This window comes from Lipotes vexillifer, unplaced genomic scaffold, assembly GCF_000442215.2.
Source record: "Lipotes vexillifer unplaced genomic scaffold, Lipotes_vexillifer_v1.1 scaffold447, whole genome shotgun sequence".
NCBI lineage: Eukaryota > Metazoa > Chordata > Mammalia > Artiodactyla > Lipotidae > Lipotes > Lipotes vexillifer.
In genome coordinates this window covers 1,095,423-1,119,156 of record NW_006786302.1, presented here as the reverse complement: position 1 = coordinate 1,119,156, position 23,734 = coordinate 1,095,423, and the positions used below count along the sequence as shown (strand labels likewise).

General features: G+C 45.7%; 1 protein-coding gene and 2 pseudogenes across 1 annotated transcript in view; 1 reads left to right on the top strand and 2 right to left on the bottom strand.

Moving 5' to 3' along the window:
* Window positions 1-23,734, top strand: part of LOC103078851 (protein SOGA2) — a 111,367-nt gene that overhangs the window by 3,009 nt on the left and 84,624 nt on the right.
* On the bottom strand, window positions 9,332-9,583 carry LOC103078280 (40S ribosomal protein S27 pseudogene; annotated as a pseudogene).
* On the bottom strand, window positions 19,460-19,785 carry LOC103078563 (60S ribosomal protein L35a pseudogene; annotated as a pseudogene).

The window sequence follows — 23,734 nt, the reverse complement described above, 5'->3', positions numbered from 1 at the left end:
TGGCTGTATTGGGTCTTCGTTTCTGTGCAAGGGCTTTCTCTAGTTGCGGCGAGCAGGGGCCACTCTTCATCGCGGTGCGCGGGCCTCTCACTGTCACAGCCTCTCCTGTTGCGGAGCACAGGCTCCAGACGCGCAGGCTCAGTAGTTGTGGCTCATGGGCTTAGTTGCTCCACGGCATGGGCGATCTTCCCAGACCAGGGCTCAAACCCATGTCCCCTGCATTGGCAGGCAGATTCCCAACCACTGCGCCACCAGGGAAGCACCCAATTTTGTTTCTTTTTATGGCTGAGTAATATTCCATTGTATATATTGCCACATCTTCATCCATTCATCTGTCAATGGACACTTAAGTTGCTTCCATGTCCTGGCTATTGTAAATTGAGCTGCAGTGAACATTGTGGTACATGACTCTTTGAATTATGGTTTTCTCTGGGTATATGCCCAGTAGTGGGATTGCTGGGTCATATGGTAGTTCTATATTTAGTTTTTAAAGGAGCCTCCATACTGTTCTCCATAGTGGCTGTATCAGTTTACATTCCCACCAACAGTGCAAGAGGGTTCCCTTTTTTAAAAAATAAATTTATTTATTTATTTTTGGCTGTGTTGGGTCTCTGTTGCTGTGTGCGGGTTTTCTCTAGTTGTGGTGAGTGGAGGCTCCTCTTTGTTGCGGTGCATGGGCTTCTCACTGCGGCGGCCTTTCTTGTCATGGAGCACGGGCTCTAGGCTCGCGGGCCTCAGTAGTTGCAGCACGTGGGCTTGGCCGTTGTGGCTCGCGGGCTCTAGAGTGCAGGATCAGTAGTTGTGGCACACAGATTCAGCCGCTCTGTGGCATGTGGGATCTTCCCAGACCAGGGCTCAAACCCATGTCCCCTGCATTGGCAGGCAGACTTCTAACCACTGTGCCACCAGGGAAGCCCGAGGGTGCCCTTTTTCCACACCCTCTCCAGCATTTATTGTTTGTAGATTTTTTGATGATGACTGTTCTGACTTGTGTGAGGTGATACCTCATTGTGGTTTTGATTTGCATTTTTCTAATGATTAGTGATGTTGAGCATCCTTTAATGTGTTTGTTGGCAATCTGTATATCTTCTTTGGAGAAATGTTTATTTAGGTCTTCTGCCCATTTTTGGATTGGGTTGTTTTTTTTTGATACTGAGCTGCATGAGCTGCTTGTAAATTTTGGAGATTAATCCTTTGTCAGTTGCTTCATTTGCAAATATTTTCTCCCATTCTGAGGGTTGTCTTTTTGTCTTGTTTATGGTTTCCTTTGCAAAAGCTTTTAAGTTTCATTAGGTCCCATTTATTTATTTTTGTTTTTATTTCCATTTCTCTAGGAGGTGGGTCAAAAAGGATCTTGTTGTGGTTTATTTCACAGAGTGTTCTGCCTATGTTTTCCTCTAAGAGTTTTAGAGTGTCCGGCCTTACATTTAGGTCTTTAATCCATTTTGAGTTTATTTTTGTACATGGTGTTAGGGAGTATTCTAATTTCATTCTTTTACATGGAGCTGTCCAGTTTTCCCAGCACCATTTATCGAAGAGGCTGTCTCTTCTCCATTGTATATTCTTTCCCCCTTTATCAAAAATAAGGTGACCATATGTGTGTGGGTTTACCTCTGGGCTTTCTATTCTGTTCCATTGATCCTATATTTCTGTTTTTGTGCCAGTACCCTACTGTCTTGATTACTGTAGCTTTGTAGTATAGTGTGAAGTTGGGGAGCCTGATTCCTCCAGCTCTCTTTTTCTTTCTCAAGATTGCTTTGGCTGTTTGGGGTCTTTTGTGTCTCCATACAAACTGAAATTTTTTGTTCTAGTTCTGTGAAAAATGCCATTGGTAGTTTGATAGGGATTGCATTGAATCTGCAGATTGCTTTGGATCCTATAGTCATTTTCACAATGTTGATTCTTCCAATCCAAGAACATGGTATATCTCTCCATCTGTTTGTGTTACCTTTAATTTCTTTCATCAGTGTCATAGTTTTCTGCATACAGGTCTTTTGTCTCCGTAGGTAGGTTTATTCCTAGATATTTTATTCTTTTTGTTGCAGTGGTAAATGGGAGTGTTTCCTTAATTTCTCTTTCAGATTTTTCATCATTAGTGTATAGGAATGCAAGAGATTTCTGTGCATTAATTTTGTATCCTGCTACTTTACCAAATTCATTGATTACCTCTAGTAGTTTTCTGGTAGAGACTTTAAGATTCTCTATGTATAGTATCATGTCATCTGCAAACAGTGACAGCTTTACTACTTCTTTTCTGATTTGGACTCCTTTTATTTCTTTTTCTTCGATTGCTGTGGCTGAAACTTCCAAAACTATGTTGAATAATAGTGGTGACAGTGGGCAACCTTGTCTTGTTCCTGATCTTAGTGGAAATGTTTTCAGTTTTTCACCATTGAGAACGATGTAGCCAATATGATTTAAACACAGATTTCTTTTAAATTTTAAGGAGCGAATGTGTTCTAGCAAAGCAGTCTAGACAATGCATGTGTATTTTTTTTCATTTGCTACAGTAATGCAAATCCTGTTTTGTTGTTGACTTCCATTGTAAGATTAAAGCTGAATGTTCTCTTGGAAAGTATCCTGCCTATTGATGAAGTTAAAAACTGTTGGTGAGGGCTTTAAGATGATGGCTAAAGCCAGTGTGTTACCTGCCAACAGCGTCACTTAGTGCTTCATGATTCCTTTGGATTTGTTTCCTGATTCAGCCAGTCCTCGGTCATCAGTCCATCTGCCCTTCCACCCACACTTCACTCAGGCCCTGACTGGGCCCTGGGGGAAGCGGATGTGAATATGGCAGCACAGGTGCCGCCCTCAAGCTGTTTACTGATCCGACACCTTATGGATTTGGGTAAATTCTGCATACGTCGCCACTTCCGTGAAAGTGCTGCGTGTTCTATTTCTTTGTCCCTCGTCACTGTCCCCTTTGTGAATGCTCTGTGGGCTCTGTCCCCTTTGTGAATGCTCTGTGGGCTCTGTCCGGGTCATTGGGGGTGCCTGTAGCAGTGCCTGCCCTCGGGGGACATCGGGGACTCGCCGGGTGAGTGGGGGATGGAAATGAGAGCGTGGAGCCGTGCCGAGCTTCACGGCGGAGGAGGGGGAACCTGGGCAGGTTTGTCCCGGTGGGTGACCCTCCTCTGGTTGTGATTTCACCTCTACACTTACGCGTTCTAATAACTAACTTCCCTCTTTTCCCTTTGGTCCGAGTTTGCCCGGAGGCAGGCCGTAATGGTTCCTTTTCTCAAAATTTCCAGTTTGAGCCTGACCTTAAGGGTACGGACAACAACTTTGAAGTATATTTTATAAATTTTATATGCGTGTTTGTTTTTGTTTAAATAGGTAAATTATACATACATAAGTAAATACACGTGTTGAAAGCCAGCAGGGATTCTTTTGCACACATTCAAATGGATTTGTGAAGGACCTGGCATCTGGTCACGAAAAGCTCTTTGGGGTGAGAAATGATCCCTGACATTGGAGGCCCAGGCTGGCTGTGAGGAAGGGGTGGGGCACTGGCCCCTCCCTTTCTTTACAGCTTATAATTACTCAGAAGGATTGCTCACTTGGGACACAATCATAGTATTTTTTCTCCAGAGTCGCAGTCAGACTGGTGGGGCTGCATATTGACACCAAACTTTTCAACGAAGCATGAAACAGAGTCTCAGGAGGGTCGGACGCTGGTGGACCGTTCTGGAAGCAGAGAAGGATGAATCAGCCACACAGGGTTCAGAGGTGGCAGAGGAGACGCTAATCAGAAAATTCGAGCTGGGGTCTCGGTGAATGGGCCCTTTGTAGCAAAGCCAGAACAAACTTTCTTGTGGCTTTCGCTCTAGAGGGAGGATAATGTTTTCTCTGTCCTGAGCCGGTACTGGTTATTGTTCACCTCTGAAGTTCGGTAGGTGGACGATGTGCCACATTCTGAGAAAGGCCAGGTTGGTTTGTGCGTGTGTCTCCACGACAGGCGTGGTTGCAGATGTGTCTGTGCCCCTCGGAGCACAGTCACACGGTTCATCCCTGTGCCCCTCGGCTCTGTTGCTGGGGCTTTTGTCTGCAGCTGCAGACTGTGCTTTCAGCCGCCTGGTGGCCTCCTCCAGGGTGGGTTTCTGGTCACCCTTCAAACTCAGACTGTCCAGGAACAGACTTGTCACCTTTGCCCCCACCTGTACCTTCTTTTGTCTTTCCCGGCTGTGTTAATGGTGCCACTGTCCTTTTAGGCACCCCAGCTTAAGCGATGGCAATTATCCTTACCCCTCCTCCCCACCCTCAATTGCCTGCTGCTCTGCTTTCTCGGTCTTAGAAATTCTTTCTCACTGGTACATGCTACATGGGCGGACCTCGAAAATACACCAAGTGAAAGAAGCCAGACATATTGTGTGAGTCCATTTATAGGAAATGTTCAAATAGGTAAATCCACAGACAGAAAGCAGCTTAGTGGTTTTCAGGGACCGGGGGAGGGAGAAAGGAGACTGGCTGGGGTTTCCTTTTGGGGTGATGACAGTGTTTTGGAACTGGATGGAGGTGATGGTTGCACAGCATTGTGAATGTACTAAATGCCACTGGATTGTACACTTTAAAATGGTTAATTGTAACCTCATGAACATTTTGATTTTATCCACGCTTTCACTCAGCTCTCAAATGAGTATTTGAGGGCAGACAGTCTGTGGTCACCACATTAAAGGATGCACTACTTATAGTCGTTCCGTTTTCTGTTTTACCTTCTGTATCCCCCAAATCCGACAGTGTTAATGCTTGGCTTAAACAAACAAACTTGCCTTGGGCCGGATTGTCTAGCCCTTTAGCATGACACAGAAGTCCTTTCCTGCCTGGCCCATCTCTGTCTCCCAGCTGGGGTTCCCACCCCTTGGCAGGAAACCCTGCAGTGAACTAAAAGGCAGTTGAGAAGGATGAGAAGAGACAGGCCCTCTGGTCCTCTTGAACTGGTAGAGGTGTGTCTTGGAAAAGTCGCTTTCTCCACAGATAGCTGAGACGCTTAAAGAAGGATGATAGTATTAACCCCTCTGGAATTGTCCTTTCTGGTTAACAGCTTCCTTGCTGGCTGGCTTCCTGTGCTGTTCACGCCATGTCCATGCACCCAAACCCCCATATACCACTTGTGCAAAGCTCAAAATTTTTTTGCCCTTTTTTGGGGGGTGTATATTTCTTCTAGTACTCTCTCTATGGTGGAATATCTCAAAAGGTTGAAAATAGTTAACCTTAGTTTAGTTTCAACTTCCTGAAGAATTGCCCAAGTGCTTTCACTCAACTGTATTTCATTCTACCGAAAGGTTTTTTGAGTACATGCTAGACACAAATAATAACTAGCCAAGTTAGTTGACACTTGGAAGGGACAGAGGCATGTTTTAGATCACTCCTGGGAACTAGGATTAGTGAATGGAACCACAGGAACCACCTAGCTGTCAGATAGCTCTTGGGGGACATCTTTCATCACCATTCAGGGCATGATACTGATTCCCTGGGTTTGGTTGAGATTCCTTTTGTGCCAAGTAAATGATCAGATTTTGTAACTGTTTTTTGAGTGCTTGAGAGGAATTGTATATGCTCCAGTTTTTGGGTGAAGATGTTGAATCCATTAGATTGAAGACTTTAAAACTTGAACTATAACTCGCAGCAGGAAGGACATTTTATACCTTCACTGAATAAACAAGTGGTGGAAAGGTTTCACTAAAATGCTTATTTTTTTGCCGTATAGGATGCATTCTGATATTTTCAGTTCTATTTTTTTTTTGATGGTTGTAAGTTTAATCCATTACTAGATTGCCACAATTTGGAAAAAAGAAAAAGTATCAGATCATTTGTTAATTGTGTTGTTCAAATTTTCTGTATCCTTCATAGTTTTGTTTTGTCTGCTAAATACATCTCTTTAAGATGAAGATGTGTTAAAATCACCCATTAGAATTCTACATTTAAATTTTCTTCTTGTAATCTGTCACTTTGCTTTTTAGATTTTGAATATGAATGCATAAGGGTTTAGAACTTTTTTTTGTGATGAGTTGTTGCCTTTATCATTTGATAATGACCTCTTTATTCTGATGTCTTGCTTTTTGCTGTAAGTTCTATTTTTTCTACACCATTATGTTTTAGGTGTATTTCTTCTGAATGAACTATAGCTACCTTTAAAAAAAAAAAATGGAATCTGGGAATCTTTTTTTTAAACTTGTGAATTTAATCCAATTACATTTATTGTGGTTATTAATGTGTTGGAATTTATTTCTGTCATTGTATTTTATGCTCTCTATATTCCATGCCTTTTCTTTTTTTTAACATCTTTATTGGAGTATAATTTCTTTACAATGATGTGTTAGTTGCTGCTTTATAACAAAGTGAACCAGCTATACATATACATATATCCCCGTATCTCCTCCCTCTTGCTTCTCTATCCCACCTTCCATGCCTTTTGTTTCTTTTTCCTATTTAGTTTTTTGAAGATTTTTTGATGACCATTTTTAAAGCCTGTACTGAATTTGTTACAATACTGCTTCAGTTTCATGTTTTGTTTTTTTGGCCACAAGGCATGTGGGATCTTAGCTTCCCAGCCAGGGATCAAACCCACACATGGTCCCCTGCATAGGACTACTAGACTGCCGGGCGGATCCCTCTATTTTTTTTTTTTTTTTCCTTGCGTTATGCGGGCCTCTCACTGTTGTGGCCTCTCCCATTTGCGGAGCACAGGCTCCGGACGCACAGGCTCAGCGGCCATGGCTCACGGGCCCAGCCGCTCCGCGGCACGTGGGATCTTCCCGAAACGGGGCACGAACCCGCGTCTCCTGCATCGGCAGGCGGACTCTCAAGCACTGCGCCACCAGGGAAGCCCCCTCTATTTTTTAATGTTGATTTCTCTGAGTTTTTGTTTTTTTTGTTTTTTTAAAGGTACGCGGGCCTCTCCCGTTGCGGAGCACAGGCTCCGGACGCGCAGGCTCAGCGGCCACGGCTCACGGGCCCGGCCACTCCGCGGCATGTGGGATCTTCCCGGACTGGGGCACGAACCCGTGTCCCCTGCATCGGCAGGCGGACTCTCAACCACTGCGTGACCAGGGGAGCCCCCTCTCTGAGTTTTTAATTCCTGTGTTCTCTCTCTTGGTTAGGAAGTTATACATTCTATTACTATTACTTTAATGATCACTCTTATGTTTTTAACATGCATGTTTCTCAATGTCTAAAACTAATCACTGTCTATATTCTTTTCCTGAATAATACAGGCATCTTAGAAAGCTTCAACTCCAACTCCTTTCATACTATTGTTACCCAGTATTTCAGTTTTTGTCTTTTTAAAATCATCTCCCCACCTAAGCTGACTAATTTCATAGCTGATTCTTATTTAGATTCATTTGCACATTTTCCAGTCTGTTATCATTGCTCCTTGAGTGTTGCGCCTTCCTTCTGAGTTCAGTTTCCTTCTCGCTGATCTAGTAATACATCTTTTAGTGGTTTATTTCAGTAAATGATTGTCTAAAATACTTTTATTTCATACTCAGTCTTGAAAGATATTTAGTTGGGCATAGAATTCTAACACTTTGAAGATAGTATTTTTATTATCTTTTGGCCCTATTTTGCTTATCAAGAGGTCTGCTGTTAGAGAATTCTCATTTTTGTAGATAATCTGTCTTTACTTCCTGGTTACTTTTATGCTTTTCTCTGCGTGTTTGGTATTCTGTAGTTTGAATCAAATGTATCTAGATTTATTTTTATTTTGCTCAACACTCATTGCCAATCTGAGTTTTTGTCTTTCATAAACTCTGAAAAATTCTCACTCTTTGAATAGTCTTCTGTAGTGAAACTGTCTCTTTGAATCATGTTTCTTCCCCATCCTCTGTATTTCTTCTAGAATTCCTGTTAGTCTTATGTGGGCCTTATGTGGGCCATTCTTATTCCATCTGCCATCTCACTTACCTGTTCTTTTTTTTTTTTAAGATATTTTTTATCTCTCTGTGCTACATTCTGGATAATTTCTTGTCCAAGTTACTAATTCTCTTCTTTACAGTTTTATTCATCCACTAACTTTTCATTTCTAGAAGTTTTAAAACGTTGCTTGTTCTTTTTCATAGTTGCTTCTTTCTTCATCATCTCATAGTTCTTGCTTTAAATCTTTAAACATTTTAAAGTCAGTCTTTTTCAGTTCTGTTGAGTTCTTGGAGTTACTAAGCCTTCAGTTTGTCTGATCTGGTGACTCTTACAGTGTGGATTTTATTACAAGTCCTTCTTAGGAATTCCATGAAGTTTGTCGAAATGTCCTCCTAGGGAGCTTTTGTGTTGGTCTTTTCTGGAGGCCTTGGTGGTATCATTGGTCCAAATACAGTCCTTAATTTTTGGCTTGTGGAGTTGCGTACCAAATGGGTGTCAGTTGGACATTGAACTTGCGTAGGCCTAGGGTGTTTTCATATTTCAAAGGAGATTTTTTTTCCACCACCCAGTGTCCTGAGCAGAAGCTTACTCTTCCCTCCTCGAGTGATTTTTAGTTTACTTTCGGTGGGGGTGCATCTCTGCAATGGGTTGCCTTGGTGCATTGATCGAAGCCTCTTCTCACACCCCTGGCCTATTTCTGGTAACTCCCACCATCCCCTCCTGCCCCCCTTAACACATAACCCTTGTGCTCCTGGCTCTGGTTTCCAATCCCTTAGGCACTGCGGACACTGGGGAATTTTCTTTCTTTGTGTGTGTGAGTTCAGCTGTGTATAATTTTTTGCTTGTTACATTTTCTCTAGCATTCCTAGCTGTTTACTGGGGGCGGGGCTCACGGTAGCTCCCTGTGCTGCTTTGCCAAAACAGGATGTGACCCTTCTTGGGCCCCAGAGTAACCCCGTGTGTCCTCTGTCTCCTGACCCAGCACTTCATCCCTGCCTCTTTCTGTGCCTCCCCGACCCCCGATGACCTCAGAGCCTTTCCTTTTCATGGCTTCTCCACGTTGTGCCTCCTCCTCACTGTCTTCTCTTGGGGTGGCTGCTGTGGCCTGAACGGCTGTGTTGCCTCCAGGTTCATGTTAAAACCTAATCCCCAATTAGATGCTATGAGGAGGTGGAGCCTGGGGGAGGTGATTAGGTCATGAAGGCGGAGCCTCTCCCACTTCATAAGGATGAGTGTCCCCCTAAGAGGGACCCCATACAAGCACCCTCATACCATCCATCATGTGAGGACACACTGGGACCTGGCCGTCTATGAACCAGGAAGCGGGTCCTCACCAGACAAGGAATCTGCCAGCATCTTGATCTTAGATTTCTCAGCCTCTAGGACTGTGGGAAATGATGTCTGTTCTTTTTTTTTTTTTATCCATAATGTGTTTATTGGGATGGTTTCCCATTCATCTTGATTCCAGGGGCTTTTAGTGCTGCTTCCGTCTGAAAGAGCACCCTTCTGTAAGCCTTGCTTTTCCTCCTATAGGCTGGCAGAGGACAGTAGAGCAGCCAACACACGAAACTACTGTTGGTGCATGGCTAAAGACGGTGGTGATTTTATAGCATCCTGGGCATTTCACATCCATGAGATAGGAATTGGGGTGCTTCTTCTTGTGCTTCTTCTTGTGTTTCCTCTTCTCTTCTGGAGAGGGATGAAGGAGATCCTTTGCGAGAGGCATGTTCTCGTGGGGAGGTCATCACCGTCGGAAAAGGTGATGTCTGTTTTTTAAGCCTCCCAGTCTCTGGTATTTTGTCAGAGCAGCCTGAATGGATTAAGACAGTCTTTCTACTTTTTTCTCACCCAGTGGGTGAGGACTTTTTTCTGTGTGTCATTATATTCAAGCTATCAGGTGTCCATAATGTCTGGAAACAAAGGTGTACAAACATAGTAAAGGGTTTTATTGCTGTCATGCTACACTTTAATAGCACTGTCTGTGATTTCAGAGTTTGTGGTCCCCCTTGTAAGAAAAAGATGTGTATGGGTGAGTTGGTGTGAAGCATGTATGGGCAGGGTCCTCGTGCCTGGGCGCCTCCCGGACCCTGATCACAGGTTGTCATCGGCCGCCGCGGAGTCACTCAGGCCTCGGCCCTGGCCAGTCAGCAGTGGACAGAAGGACGGGCAGGCCAGGTGGACGAGGCAGCCGTCCTATGTGGGAGCCTGGCGGGCTCTGGGCGCCTCAGGGAACATGCAGCACCTGCTCTACTTTGATGAACTGAGTTTGGAGGGAGGGTGGCAAGCTAGAGAGCAGGATGGGGAGAGCCATCCCCGGTGTCCTGAGTGGTCTCAGTTATGTGCCTGCTAACTTAATAACGAGGTGACATGGGATAGAGTGGAAGCAGGAAGAACTGGAGGTGTCTGGTTAAGTCCTTTTCCCAAACGCTGAAACATGAGTCTGGGGTGTGTGTGTGCGTGTGCATATTCGTGTTATGTGCATGTGCATGCAGCGTCAACACAGGGATCTGGAGGGAAATGGCCTTTGTGTGTCCTGCCCACGCCCCGAGGGCAGGGGTACAATTGGACTGGAGCCCCATCAACCAAGGGAATGACCCCCAAGGCCGGGAGATGCAGAGCTCAGGGGCCTGGAGGGTGAGGAACAGGACAGGAAGCCCAGGAGGCCTTGGCAGGAACAGCTTTAAATGCTTCAGCCATGGGGCTTTCCTGGTGGCGCAGTGGTTAAGAATCCAACGGCCAGTGCAGGGGACACGGGTTCGATCCCTCGTCCGGGAAGATCCCACATGCCGTGGAGCAACTAAGCCTGTGCGCCACAACCACTGAGCCTGTGTTCTAGAGCCCGCGAGCCACAACTACTGAGCCCACGTGCCTATAGCCCGTGCTCTGCAACAGGAGAAGCCACCACAAGAAGCCCACGCACTGCAACGAAGAGCAGCCCCCGCTCGCCACAACTAGACAAAGCCCGCGCGCGGCTACAAAGACCCAACACAGCCAAAAAAAAATAAAATAAAATGTTTTAGCTGTAACTGGCACAGTCTTGCTGTCTGGGAAGAAAGGGGGTGTGTGTGCAGTTAAACAACCATAAATAGCACTAATGGCTGATTCACTGTTGTTGGAAGGGGTGGGCGAGAGCCTGTCGAGGCCTGTGCTAGTGCCCAGAACCCGGCCCTGGAGCCATATCTTGGGGAAGTCAAGGTGGAATCATATCAAGGTTTTCAACGAGGCTAGTGAAGGCCGGGCGGCCCCCTCACCGCGGGTCCTGGCCAGGCTAGGACTTACCCACGCCTCTGACCCAGCCACCCTCCCCTCTCCTCTGTTCTCCAGACCTTGGCTCAAGCCCCACCTCCTCCTTTGCTGTGAACTTGGAAGGAGGAGGCCGGTGAGCAGGTGGGCACCGGAGGGGTGGACGGGAGCTCTGTGCAGCCGCCTGGACGGGGGGCCATTGTGGAAGCTGCCGGAGGAGGAGTGGGTCCAGGAGGAAGGGCATCTGCCGCTTGCTCTGACCCACTAATGCTGCTCTATAAAATTAATTTCTACTTTGGAAGTGTTCATTAAGCTATTGCTTTCATCTCTACTGAGAAAATTATAGGAAGGAGGGCAGAATTCACCCTCAGAGTGAGCACAGGCCCTCTCAGCCCACCTCACCCCTGCTCCCCCCAGACTGTACCTGGAGTCCCACCTCTACCTAGTGATATGCAGCCCATCCTTTAAGATTCCCCCAGAAATGACACCTCCTTCTTGAAGCCTTCCCCAGCACTCTTTTTCTGAACTCTTTCATAAGGCCCTTGCAGATTCTCATGCAGTTGTAAGAAATAATACAGAAAGGTCCCATGTACCCTTTACCGTTTCCCCCGTTTTTGTTTTGGTTTTTTGGCCACACTGCAGGGCCTGCAGGATCTTAGTTCCCTAAGCAGGGATCGAACCTGTGCCCCCTTTGCATGATCGAACTCATGCGAAGCGCAGAGTCTTAACCACTGGACCGCCAAGGAAGTCGCTTCCCCAAGTTTTATTAGGTAACGTAAAACTCTGGTATGATCTCACAACTAGGATATCACATTGGTTCAGTCAAGCTACAGAACGGTCCCATCACCACAGGAATCCCTCACGTTGATCTTTTATGGCCGCACCCGCTTCCCTCCTGTCCCAGCTCCCATCCTGCACCCCTGGCACCCACTGCTATGGTCTCTGTTTCTATAATTGTGTCATTTCAAGAATATGACAAATGGAGTCACAATGTAAGCTTTGGGGACTGGCTTTTTTCACTCAGCAGCATTCTCTGGAGATTTGCCCAGGTTGTGGACACATCTGTGGTCTGTGCTTTTGTTTTTAACTAAACTTTTTAAATTTACTTTTCACTGCGTCGGGTCTTTATTGCTGTGTGCGGGCTTTAGTTGTGGTGAGCAGGGTCTAGTCTTCATTGCGGTGCGTGGGCTTCTCACTGCGGTGGCTGCTTTTGTTGTGGAGCACAGGCTCTAGGTGCGCAGGCTCAGCAGTTGTGGTGCACAGGCTTAGTTGCTCCGCGGCATGTGGGATCCTCCCGGACCAGGGCTCAAACCCGTGTCCCCTGCGTTGGCAGGCGGATTCTTAACCACTGTGCCACCAGGGAAGTCCCCTTTTTAAAAAAAATTATTTTTGGTTGCATTGGGTCTTTGTTGCTGCGTGTGGGCTTTCTCTAGTTGCGACAAGCGAGGGCTACTCTTTGTTGCGGTGCGCGGGCTTCTCATTGTGGTGGCTTCTCTTGTTGCGGAGCACAGACCCTAGGCGTGGGGGCTTCAGTAGTTGCAGCACGCGGGTTCAGTAGTTGTGGCTCGCAGGCTTGGTAGTTGTGGCGCACAGGCTTAGTTGCTCCGCGGCATGTGGGATCTTCCCGGACCAGGGCTTAAACCTGTGTCCCCTGCGTTGGCAGGCGGATTCTTAAGCACTGCTCTACCAGGGAAGTCCAGCACCTTTTTATAGCTGAGGAGTGGTCCACGGTGACCATGCACCACAGGGGGCTTAACCAGTCTGGTTGAAGGACATCTGGGTCGTTTCTAGGTTAGGGCTGTTATGAATAAAGTTGCCGTGAACGTCTGTGTGCAGGTTTTTGTGGGAACATCAGCCTTCATTTCTCTGGGATAAATGCTCAGTTCCTGGGTCACACAGTAGTTGCATATTTCTTTTTTCTTTTTCTTTTTTTTTTTTTTTTTTCAAGGAAGTGCCCAACTATTTTCCAGAGTGGCTGCACCAGTTAATGTTCTCACCAGGCATGCACAAGTGCTCCATTGCTCTGCGTCCTCACTGGCATTTGCTGTTGTCCCTTCATTTTGGCCATTCTGATAGGTGATATCTCTTTGTCATTTTAATGTGCATTTCCCTAATGGCTAATGATGTTGGATAACTTTTCAGCCTATATTTGCCACCTGTATGTCCTCTTTGGCATCTTCATGTCTTTTGCCCATTTTCTAATTAGATTGCTTATTTTACTGTTGTGTGTGTGTTTTTTTTTTAACTGCTGAGTTTTGGGAGTTCTAGATACTTGGTCAGATAAATGGTTTACAAGTATTTTCTCCCACTCTGCGGTTTGTCTTCCATCCTTTCAGCAGGGTCTTCCCCAGGGCAAATGTTTAATTTTGATGAAGTTCAATTTATAAATATTTCCTTTTATGGTATCAATTCTCAGAGCTCTGCCTAGACCTAGATTCTGAATATTTTCTGCTGTGTTTTTTGGGGGGTGGGGTTAAGTTTTACAGTTTTACGTTTTACATTTCAATCCATGGTGTCCATTTTGAGTTCATTTTTGTATAAGGTGTGAGACTCGGATCAAGGTTCATTTTTTGCCTATGGGCCTCCAGTTCTGGCACCATTTCTTGAAAAGGCTGTCTTTGCTCCATTGAGTACCTTTGTCAGAAATCAGGGGACGTATGTGTGTAGGTCTATTTCTGGGGGCAGTTCTGCTCTGTTGATCTCTGCCCACTCAGCTTCGATTACTCAGCTGTATAAATCTCGAAAGTGCTTCCTTGGTAGGTGTCTACTCCAGCCTGCAGTTTGAGGGTCTCACGGGATCCCTCAGTGGCATTTTGGATCTCACATCTCTGACTTATCGGGTATTTATGTGTGTCTGCATGTCCTTGCCCTTGTCAAGCATTCAGTAAATATTTGTTGAATGAGTGAAGGTTTTGTCGTCTTTATCTTGAGAAAGAGCTATAACATTCTCTTAAAATCTCTTGGCGGGGAATTTCTGACTCTGTAAGTGATCGCCTCAGGACAGTTCATACAGACCTGAGATTCCAGGTGAGGTCAAGTATTAATATTTTGATGACAACTGAGGGCCATCAGATCGCCCTGTTTTGTTAGCTCTGAGGTTCAGGGGGGCCCTCGCTGGGGTCGTGCCACACCCGGTTGTCCCTGTGAGCGGGCAGCCTCCTCTCTGCCTGTTTCCTGTATCCCTGTGGGTGCCCAGGTGGCCTTTCAGGCAGAAGCAGTGATGCTGTGTGAGCAACCATCAGCTTCAGGCCACACTCACTCCCCCCAGAGATGTAAGACCCAGGCCTTCCTCTGCCCTCAGCATGGTCTGTCCTGGCACGTGGGAATCTTTTATACTGTGGAGGGCGGCTGTCAGCCTGTCATCTGCTGTTAAAGTAAGGAGCTTGTGAATTTCAGTGACACAGGCACTGTTCATGTGGCTTTTCCTAAAAAATAATTAAAATGTAGCCGGAGGGACTTCCCTGGCGGTCCAGTGGCTAAGACTGCGCTTCCACTGCAGGGGGCACAGGCTCCACACCCTGGTCGGGGAGCTAAGATCCCGCATGCTGCACGGCACAGCCAAAAAATATATATATATGTAGCCATAGCACATATTTCTGGATAATTTAAACTCGGCTAGACGGTTAACCGCATCCAGTTTGTAATGCGGGAATAAATAACACTTCTCTTCAAAATTTACATGTGATGCTGGGGGGGTGGTCTGTCAAATTTATGCACTGTATGTGGTGTTAGTGACGTCATATGATTTGGATAACTTTTATCCTCAAATGCAGAATCAAGAGTCAGAGAAATAGAAATGCTTAGAAGATGCTGCCTGGTATGACTGTTTCCCGACTACACTTTCTTGGCATTTCTCTGACTCACGTGAGAACCATCAGACATTGAGTGGTATGATCATGGGCCAAAGAAGCTGTTTTCATTTTTCCCCTTCAGTCGTCAGAAATTATTCAGCATTGAAAAGACGCCAAGCTATATATATAGTTATGCATCTGTGCAGAACGTCTTGCTGTTGAGCAGTTGATTGCCAGCGTTTGAATCCCTGACATAAGGATGAGCCTGGGAGAAATGAGAGAGAGACCTTGAGCCTCCAGGGTGCTTTGCCTTGGGCTGGTCAGTTCCTGTGCTGAGAGAAGGCTTGTGTGAGAGGCTTGGTTCTCATTTGTCCCCCAGCATCACAGATGTTCTTTTTTGTGACCCACAGCAGGTTGACTGGGACAAGGGAATGTCCAAAACACAGAAGCATTCATCAGATGGTTGGTGTTTGAGCATAGATGTTCTTCATCTTTGGACGCTGGGAGCCCAGACAAAGCTGTATTTACTCACCAAGCCCATACTTGTGTGGATGATTTAACCCTGAACAGTTGGAGTAGCCTCTTGTTGGTTGTTTTCCCATCTCACGCGGCTTCCCCTCTTCCGGCTGGAGGTCTCACCATAGTCTGAGCAGGGCTGGGAGCCGGAGGGGGCTGTTTGGGGGAAACCAGGGGTGGGACGTTGCGGCACCGGATACCGTTTCCATACCCCCCGCCCCAGGACTATTGGTCAAGGCGCTGGGAGGGGGGGAGGGGGCTGCGAAGAGGCTTGTGGATGTTCCATCATCTGTGCTTATTCACGGGGATTAGCAATAATGTTTTTCATGAGTGAAACAAAGTCACTTCTGAAAAATCCTCCATTATTTTTGTGGCTCCTAGCAAATAGGACAGTTTAAAGATGATGTAATTTTATGCAACAAGTGCCTGTCTGACTGGGTCTAATGCATGTGTTTAAAACACTCTTAATGATCGAGAGCTTTACACGCTTCTCCCGGAGGAGTCGTAGGAACTTCTCTGGATGAAATGAGATGCTTTCCTTCTGGCCAACAGAGTCCATGGTTGGGCCGCTCGCTTCCTTTTCAACTTTGAAGTGTCGCTGGGAGTTTCTTGTTGTTTCCAAGGGTTCTCTTGTGTAGGCTTTGGGTTTGGGTTTATTTTTAAACCAGGTAACTCACAGGGTCACTAAGTGATGGGGCCCAGGTGTCGCATAACCCTCACATTGTCGTATAACATTGGGCATTGGGATTGCACGACAGATCGCTGCTGAGCCATCGCTCACAGATGGTTTCTCAGCCTCAGCTCTGCGGGTGTTTTGGGCTGGATAACTCTTTGCCGCGGGAGGCCACTCTGTGCCCTGTAGGATGCGTAACAGCATCTCTGGCCTCCACCCACTGGCTGCCAGTAACAACCCTCCATTTGTGCCAGTGTCTATGGGCAAAGCCAAGTGTCCCTGGGGAGGGAGGGGCCCCAAGTTACCCCCAGTTGAGCACCACCGGCTGGAAGAGAGAGACCACGTGCACAGGCTGGCCGGACATCTCTCCCCCCAGCTCCCCTGGAGCTTCGAGGGAAGCATCCCTGCAACCAGATGGGCGTGTGGTGCTGTCCACGTGCCCCTGGCCTTGACAGCGGAGTCGTGTTCTTCCTGTCGTGGGAGGGATGGTTTGACATGATTGTGAGGGGCTGCATAGGCTGTTCTGGTACCTTCAGAAGCCTTCTCGTTTCCCTCCTCCCCTGTACGCGCGCGCCAAGCCTCCCCAGTGACGTCTGAGCTCGGCTAATTATTAGATTTTCCCGGGGGCAGGCTGGTGACAAGATGTGCAGAAAGCAGACACTGCTCATTCGCCTTTGCTCTCAGCCTCTTGACAAACATCTTCAGAGGTGACCTTTGAAATGGGAAGGTGGGAGGGTAGACGTTTGGGTCTGTCTTTGCAGGAGGATTAGAAACCAGCAGTGCTCAGAGCAGGGAATAAGGTGCTCCCTGCTCCTCGGCTTTTATTAGGAGGTGAAAGGGGTCTTGTAAACCCGTGCCGAGGACGAGCCCTTGAGCCCTGTGACATTCACCCCAGCTGCCTGATAGAAGAATCCCTGGGGAGGTTACAAACCCAGATGCCAGGCTACCCCCTGGCCAGTTGCGTCAGAACATCGGAGGGGGGCGGGTGGGACCCAGGCATCGGAGGCGTTGGTTTTGTTCTGTTTCTCAGGCATCTGTATTTTGTAAAACTTCCCGGTGCTTTTAGATCAGCTGCCGTCACTGCCCTGGGAGGATGTTGTGTCTGGAGCATCTCTGTAATTGTAGCTAAATAGTTCCCACCTAGGAGTGGAGCTGTGGGTTGGTGAGATTAACGAAGGGTAAAATAAGAGTTTGTAGGACGGGCGTTTGGGGAAGAGGAGGCCTTGGAGTGACCTCTTTCCATCGAAGCAGAGGCCCAGACGACGGGCGGCAGCGTGTAACTGCCCTCGGGCGTGAGTTGTTGCCCAGCCTCGAGTTGTGTGTTTATGACCATGGCAGTCATAAAGGGCCATGACCATGGGGCTTCCTGGCCGTTAATTATAGTTTTCCTAAAGCACATCAGAGGCTGGATTCCAGCCTGCTCGTGACAGTGGACTTCATCTCTCTCAGGTTCGTTGGAACCTGCCACTCGTCAAATTTGCTCTGCTCCTCTCTGCCCCTTTAGTTGTCTTTTTTCTCTTCTATCCTTTCCCTCTTTTGCTCATCTGCAGCGTGCACACTTTTAGCTGTTGTGGATTGTGTTGTTTGTGTGTGACTCTGGTTCTCCAGGTGACAGCGGGACAGGAACCCGCATTAGGGGGCAGGGTGGCTGTGTGGTCAGTCTCTCCTGTCCTCCTGGTAGCCTCTGAGCCTCTCATGGGGACTTTGAAACCACCCACCCGAGCACTGGGACTTTGTTTCATTCGACTGAACACATTGTCAGTAAAAGGACACTCTTGGGACTTCCCTGGTGGTCCAGCATGCTTTCACTACAAGGGGTGCGGGTTTGATCCCTGGCTGGGGAACTAAGGTCCCACATGCCGCCTGGCGAGGCCAAAAATTTTCTTCTTAATTTTTAAAAAGGGAATAAAAGGACACTCTTGAATTTAATGTATATACAAATATGACTTTAACATTAAACAAATGGGAATCAGTAGGGAAACCATAAAATAGTTGATTTCTCCCCACAGTTGCCTAATTCTAATTTATCTTACGGGTCTAGTCCTTCCTTGCTTCTTGAATGAAATCTAGATCTATAATTTCTATGGTCACTCTTGAATAATACATAGCCTTCTGTTCACTTTTAACTCCCCCAAAGTCTCATTTCTGTAATTAAAATAATGACTCTTTTATAATGATCAAACTCACTCAAGGCCATGATGTGTCCCATCAGTGGGCCCATCTGACCAGTGGGTCGGCTTGTCTCTTGCTTTTGGGGCCATTTCAGCGGAATAAAGTGAATTTGGTTTGGGAAAGTGTTTGCTACTTATGCTGATTCACCTTTTATTCCAATGTGTCTGATGCTGCTCTCAGTATCACATTGTACCAATATTGCTACATCGGCTTTCTTTGCAGTATTGTTCGCTGGTATAATTTTTTTACTTTTTTGTTTTCAACTTTTCTGTGTCATGTTTTAAGCAGTTTAAGGCTGAGTGTGTGTGAGAGGTAATCCATGTTTATCTTAATAAGTGAGTTTGTTCCATTTAGAGTTATTGTGATTGCACTTAGAGTTGGACTTGTTCTGCTATGTTATTTACTTTTCCTGCCACCATGTTTTTTTTCTTCTTTTTTTTTAACCTTCCTGCATTCCATCAAAAATACAGGGCTTGTTTTTTTAATTCTCTCTCTGTTGGTTTAAAATTTATATCTCTGTTCTTTGCAAATTTTAACAAACATACTTAAAAGTGTATTTACCATTCTCCTGAAGGACACAAACTCCTTCTGACACTGTGACTTGCTGAAAATAATTCAGTGTCAAATCCCTGCTACCCCATTTTAAGCTTCCATTTTATTTTAATTGTAGGTACTTATGCTGATTCACCTTTTACATCTAAATTTACCAACTTTGGTTACCATTTTCTTTCCAGGTTCTTTTTCTTCTTGCTGGGATGCATTTAGGGTTATTTCAGTAAGCATAAGTAGGAGGTAATCTCTGCACAGAGGCCCCTGTCTATCTAAAAAATACTCTCAAATGGTAATTTAATTGGGTAGAGAATTTTAGGTTAACAGTTGTTTTCCTCAGCACTTCTAAAGATACAATTCCATTATTTTTTGCTACCTGTTGCTGTTGTAGCAACTGTCAGCCTAATTGTTGTTCTTTGCTGGTAATCTGACTTTCCCTCTGGTTCCTTTTAAGTTTTTCTTGTTACCACTGCAGTTTCACATGCAGTGATTCATCTTGATGTGGATTTCTTTCTTTTTGTAACTTTTATTTTAGTTTTAATGAGATATAATTGACATGCAGCACTGTATAAGGTGTACAGCATAATGATCTGAATTATATCATTTTTCTTTTTTTACAAGAGAACAAATCCACAGTTTTATCTACTTTTCAATAAGTTTAAATCCTTGAAGGGTACAGCATCACACGGATTCTGTGTCCAGTGGCATTAGCAGGAAGGTTGCTTCCAAATTTGGCACGAACCATGCCACTGTTTCCATGAGTGTGAGTTATCTTTCCCCAGATTACTCTGGTTTTAGGTTTTCTACCAGGAGTTACTGTATTGTTCTTTGCTTTGTACATATAAGCACATCTCTTGCCTAGATATCAGTTTCATCTCGAGCATATACACCTTCAATTTTCAGGAGAGCTGTGTGCTCCCTCTGGTTCCATAGACCCTGCTTATAGTCAGCAAAAATGGCCTTGGACCACAGCCTTCCAGACATATTTGTCATTTTAGAAGTCCTGTTCCCAGCAGCCTGGAGCACCCATTCTTGGAGGTCAGGGGACCAGCACCATCAGTCCCATATCTCCTCCATTCTGTCTTCCCTGTTGCTGGATTCCATAGAAATCATGAGCTGGTGGAGCCTCGGAGCCACACCAGTGCCTTGTTGAGGCATATATCCGAGCCTACCCCACTTATTTGCCCCCAAAGTTTCATATATCATTAAATGATTATCACAGTAAGTTTAGTAGACATGCATCACCTCATATAAATACAAAATTAAATCAAAAAAAATTTTTTTCTTCTGATGAGAACTCTTAGGATTTACTCAGAACAAATGTCATATATGTGGATTTCTTCTTACTTATCCACCTTGGGACTTGCAATGTGGTCTCATTTCTTATTGATTGTGGTGGCCCAGCCTGTCTAGCTCAGGGTATGTTTGCTGATGTCTGGGTCCAATTGCCTGGCAGTGTCTGGCAGGCATAGCTGATGACGCAGAGACTGGTAGCAGAAGGTCTCAGTCGGAGCTTCTGGAAGTGAAGATCTGTTTCCCCGAAATACAGGCTCTCTGAGGCAGCCACCGTGTAAATCTTACTGGAGTGCATTGGTCTAAAAGAATAAATATATTTCAGTTTTCTTATTTCACCTCCAATGCTCTTCATGAAATAACAGTTTTAGTCAGTTTCATAGTCAACAGCATTTCCCTCCAAAAACGTTTTGCCTGGTCTCCCTTTCCATACTGGAGGACTTTCTGTCTGCAGCTATTCACTGGAGCCGCCACCGCCATCCAACTAAAAAGCTTAGGAACCCTCTGTTCTGAGCTTACTAGTGCAGTTTTTTGTTTGTTTGTTTTGCGGTACGCGGGCCTCTCACTATTGTGGCCTCTCCCGTTTTTGCGGAGCCCAGGCTCTGGACACGCAGGCTCAGCAGCCATGGCTCACGGGCCCAGCTGCTGCGCGGCACGTGGGATCCTCCCGGACCCAGGCATGAACCCGCGTCCCCTGCATTGGCAGGCGGACTCTCAGCCACTGCGCCACCAGGGAAGCCCCCACTAGTGCAGTTTTTAAAAGATAATTTTATGCATTAACCATTTGCTGGAGCGCAATATTGTCATTCTAGCTAAGTTACTCTATATACTAATAAGTCTTTGCATTTATAGGTCTTACCGATGTATTTCTGTCCCCAGTTTAAAGTAGGAAACTCAGAGTGAGCGAGTAGGCGATTTTGGATTTCTCTTGCAAAGTTATTTTTTATAGGTGCTCTTTTTTATTTATTTTTTAATTGGAGTAGAGTTGATTTACAGTGTTGTTTCAGGTGTACAGCACAGTGATTCAGTTATATATGTATATATACACATATGTGTATGTATATACATGTATATTCTTTTTCAGATTCTTTCCCATTATAGGTTATTTAAAAATAATGCATATAGTTCCCTGTGCTATACAGTAGGTCCTTGTTGGTTATCTATTTTATATATAGTAGTGTGTATCGGTTAATCCCAAACTCCTAATTTATCCCTCCCAGTCCTTTCCCCTTTGGTAACCATGAGTTTGTTTTCTATGTGTGTGGGTCTATTTCTGTTTGGTATATATGTTCATTTGTATCTTTTTTAGATTCTGCATATAAGCAACATCATATGCTATTTGTCTTTGCCTGGCTTACTTCACTTAGCATGATAATGTCTAGGTCCATCCATGTTACTGGAAATGGCATTATTTTAGTCTTTTTTATGACTGAGTAATATTCCATTGTATGTATGTATACACACACACACACACAGCACATCTTCTTTATCCATTCATCTGTTGATGGATATTTAGGTTGCTTCCATGTCCTGGCTATTGCAAATAATGCTGCAGTGAACATTGGGGTGCACGTATCTTTTCAAATTACGGTTTTCTCTGGATTATATGCCCAGGAGTGGGATTGCTGGATCATATGGTAGCTCTATTTTAGTTTTTTAAGGAAGCTTCATACTGTTCTCCATAGTGGCTGCACCAATTTGCCTTCCCACCAGTGGTGTAGGAGGGTTCCCTTTTCTCCACACCCTCTCCAGCATTTATTATCTGTAGACTTTTTGATGATGGCCATTCTGACCGGTGTGGGGTGGTACCTCATTGTAGTTTTGATTTGCATTTCTCTAATAAGTAGCAGTGTTGAGTATCATTTCATGTACCTTTTGGCCATCTCTTTGTCTTCTTTGGAGAAATGTCTATTTAGGTCTTCTGCCCGCTTTTTGATTGGGTGGTTGTTTTTTTGATATTGAGCTGTATGAGCTGTTTTTATATGTTGGAGATTAATCCCTTGTTGGTCACATTATTTGCAAATATTTCCTCCCATTCTGTAGGTTGTCTTTTCATTTTCTTTATGGTTTCCCTTGCTGTGCAAAAGCTTTTAAGCTTAATTAGGTCCCATTTGTTTATTTCTGTTTTTATTTCCGCTATTCTAGGAGGCAGATCCAAAAAGATGTTGCTGTGATTTATGTCAAAAAGTGTTCTGTTTTCCTCTAGGAGTTGTATAGCAGCCAGTCTTACATTTAGGTCTTTAATCCATCTTGAGTTTATTTTGTGTATGGTGTTAGGGAGTGTTCTATTTTCGTTCTTTTACATACAGCTGTCCAGTTTTCCCAGCACTATAGGTACTCTTAATGCAAAGCCCCGTGGGTTGATAGCATGATTTTTGAGGAGCCAGTCTTTAATATTTGGAGACAAGTTGGCCAGTAAACACAAATAATTAGAAAACTACTGTGGGAGATTTGGGAAATCCAGCGGACCATTTGCAGAGAATGAAGGCATGGTGTTTCGTTTGCTTTTGGAATGGAAACTAGAGCTGCCTCTTGTGAGCTTGCCCTGCAACACCCCACCCCCGAACACGTTCTGCCCAAGAGCTGCCTTTTCAAGTCAGGTTGGACTGACCTGGTCCATGGATGAGTAGAACACGGTGCTTTGAGAGTCGGGAAGAAAGCTCACCGACTCCTTGGCCGACTTCTACCCTGCCTGGCTCTAGCCGCTACAGCGTATCCACAGACCAGGCTCCACGGAGCGAGAAACCACAGAAGAAAACCTCAGCACCAGGTGCTGTGTTGGGGTGGGGGGGGGTCCAGTTAACTCGTGGAAGACACCGCAGAAGCCTGGAGCTGGTGGGTTTCAGTGCTTGTCATGCGCATCTGAGAAAACATGCCCGAAATGTGACGGAGCTAAGGGGTGGGGGCAACGCTAAGGGGTGGCAGAGGGGTGCTGCCAGGAGGCAGGTTCCCCGGCAGGGCTGGGTTGTGTGCACAGTAGGGGAGAGGCAGTGACCGAGGGCTGCCTGCCAGGAGCATGAACGTGCCTTTCTGTAGAAATCCCTCTGCGTATCTGTGGCGTCTGTAAGAGATCCTTCGTTGCCTGGGATGTTTCTTCCCTTGGACGCATGTTCCAGAGATGCACGCCAGCATCTGTCAGAGAGGTCAGAGTAATTCAAGAACGGACGAGAGCATTATTTATCTTGGTGAAGTCTGGTCAGGGAGGGCTGTGTGCACGTGGATGTGCTGGACGGAGGGTCGCCCCCGATGGCTGTGATTGTAAACGGGAGGGGGGAGTAACGTAGCTTGTCTCTGGGTTATTAAAACAATCATCTCCTTGGAAAACAACTGAGCGTCTCCCGGAGCCTGTTCTGCTGAGCGAGTTTGGAGGCGAACGTGTCCTAGTAATTGGTTAGTAAAGAAATAGTTGTATGTTGCTCTTTTACTCACTCACCTCCATCTGGCTTGTTTTTTCCATTAACCAAAGTCCAGTCTTTAGAGCTCTCTTACCGCGTTCAGGGAAGTGAAAACCTGCTCAAGTATGAGAAATCCTTAACAAATAAGATAATGGCGGGCTTCCCTGGTGGCGCAGTGGTTGAGAGCCTGCCTGCTGATGCAGGGGACACGGGTTCGTGCCCCGGTCTGGGAAGATCCCACATGC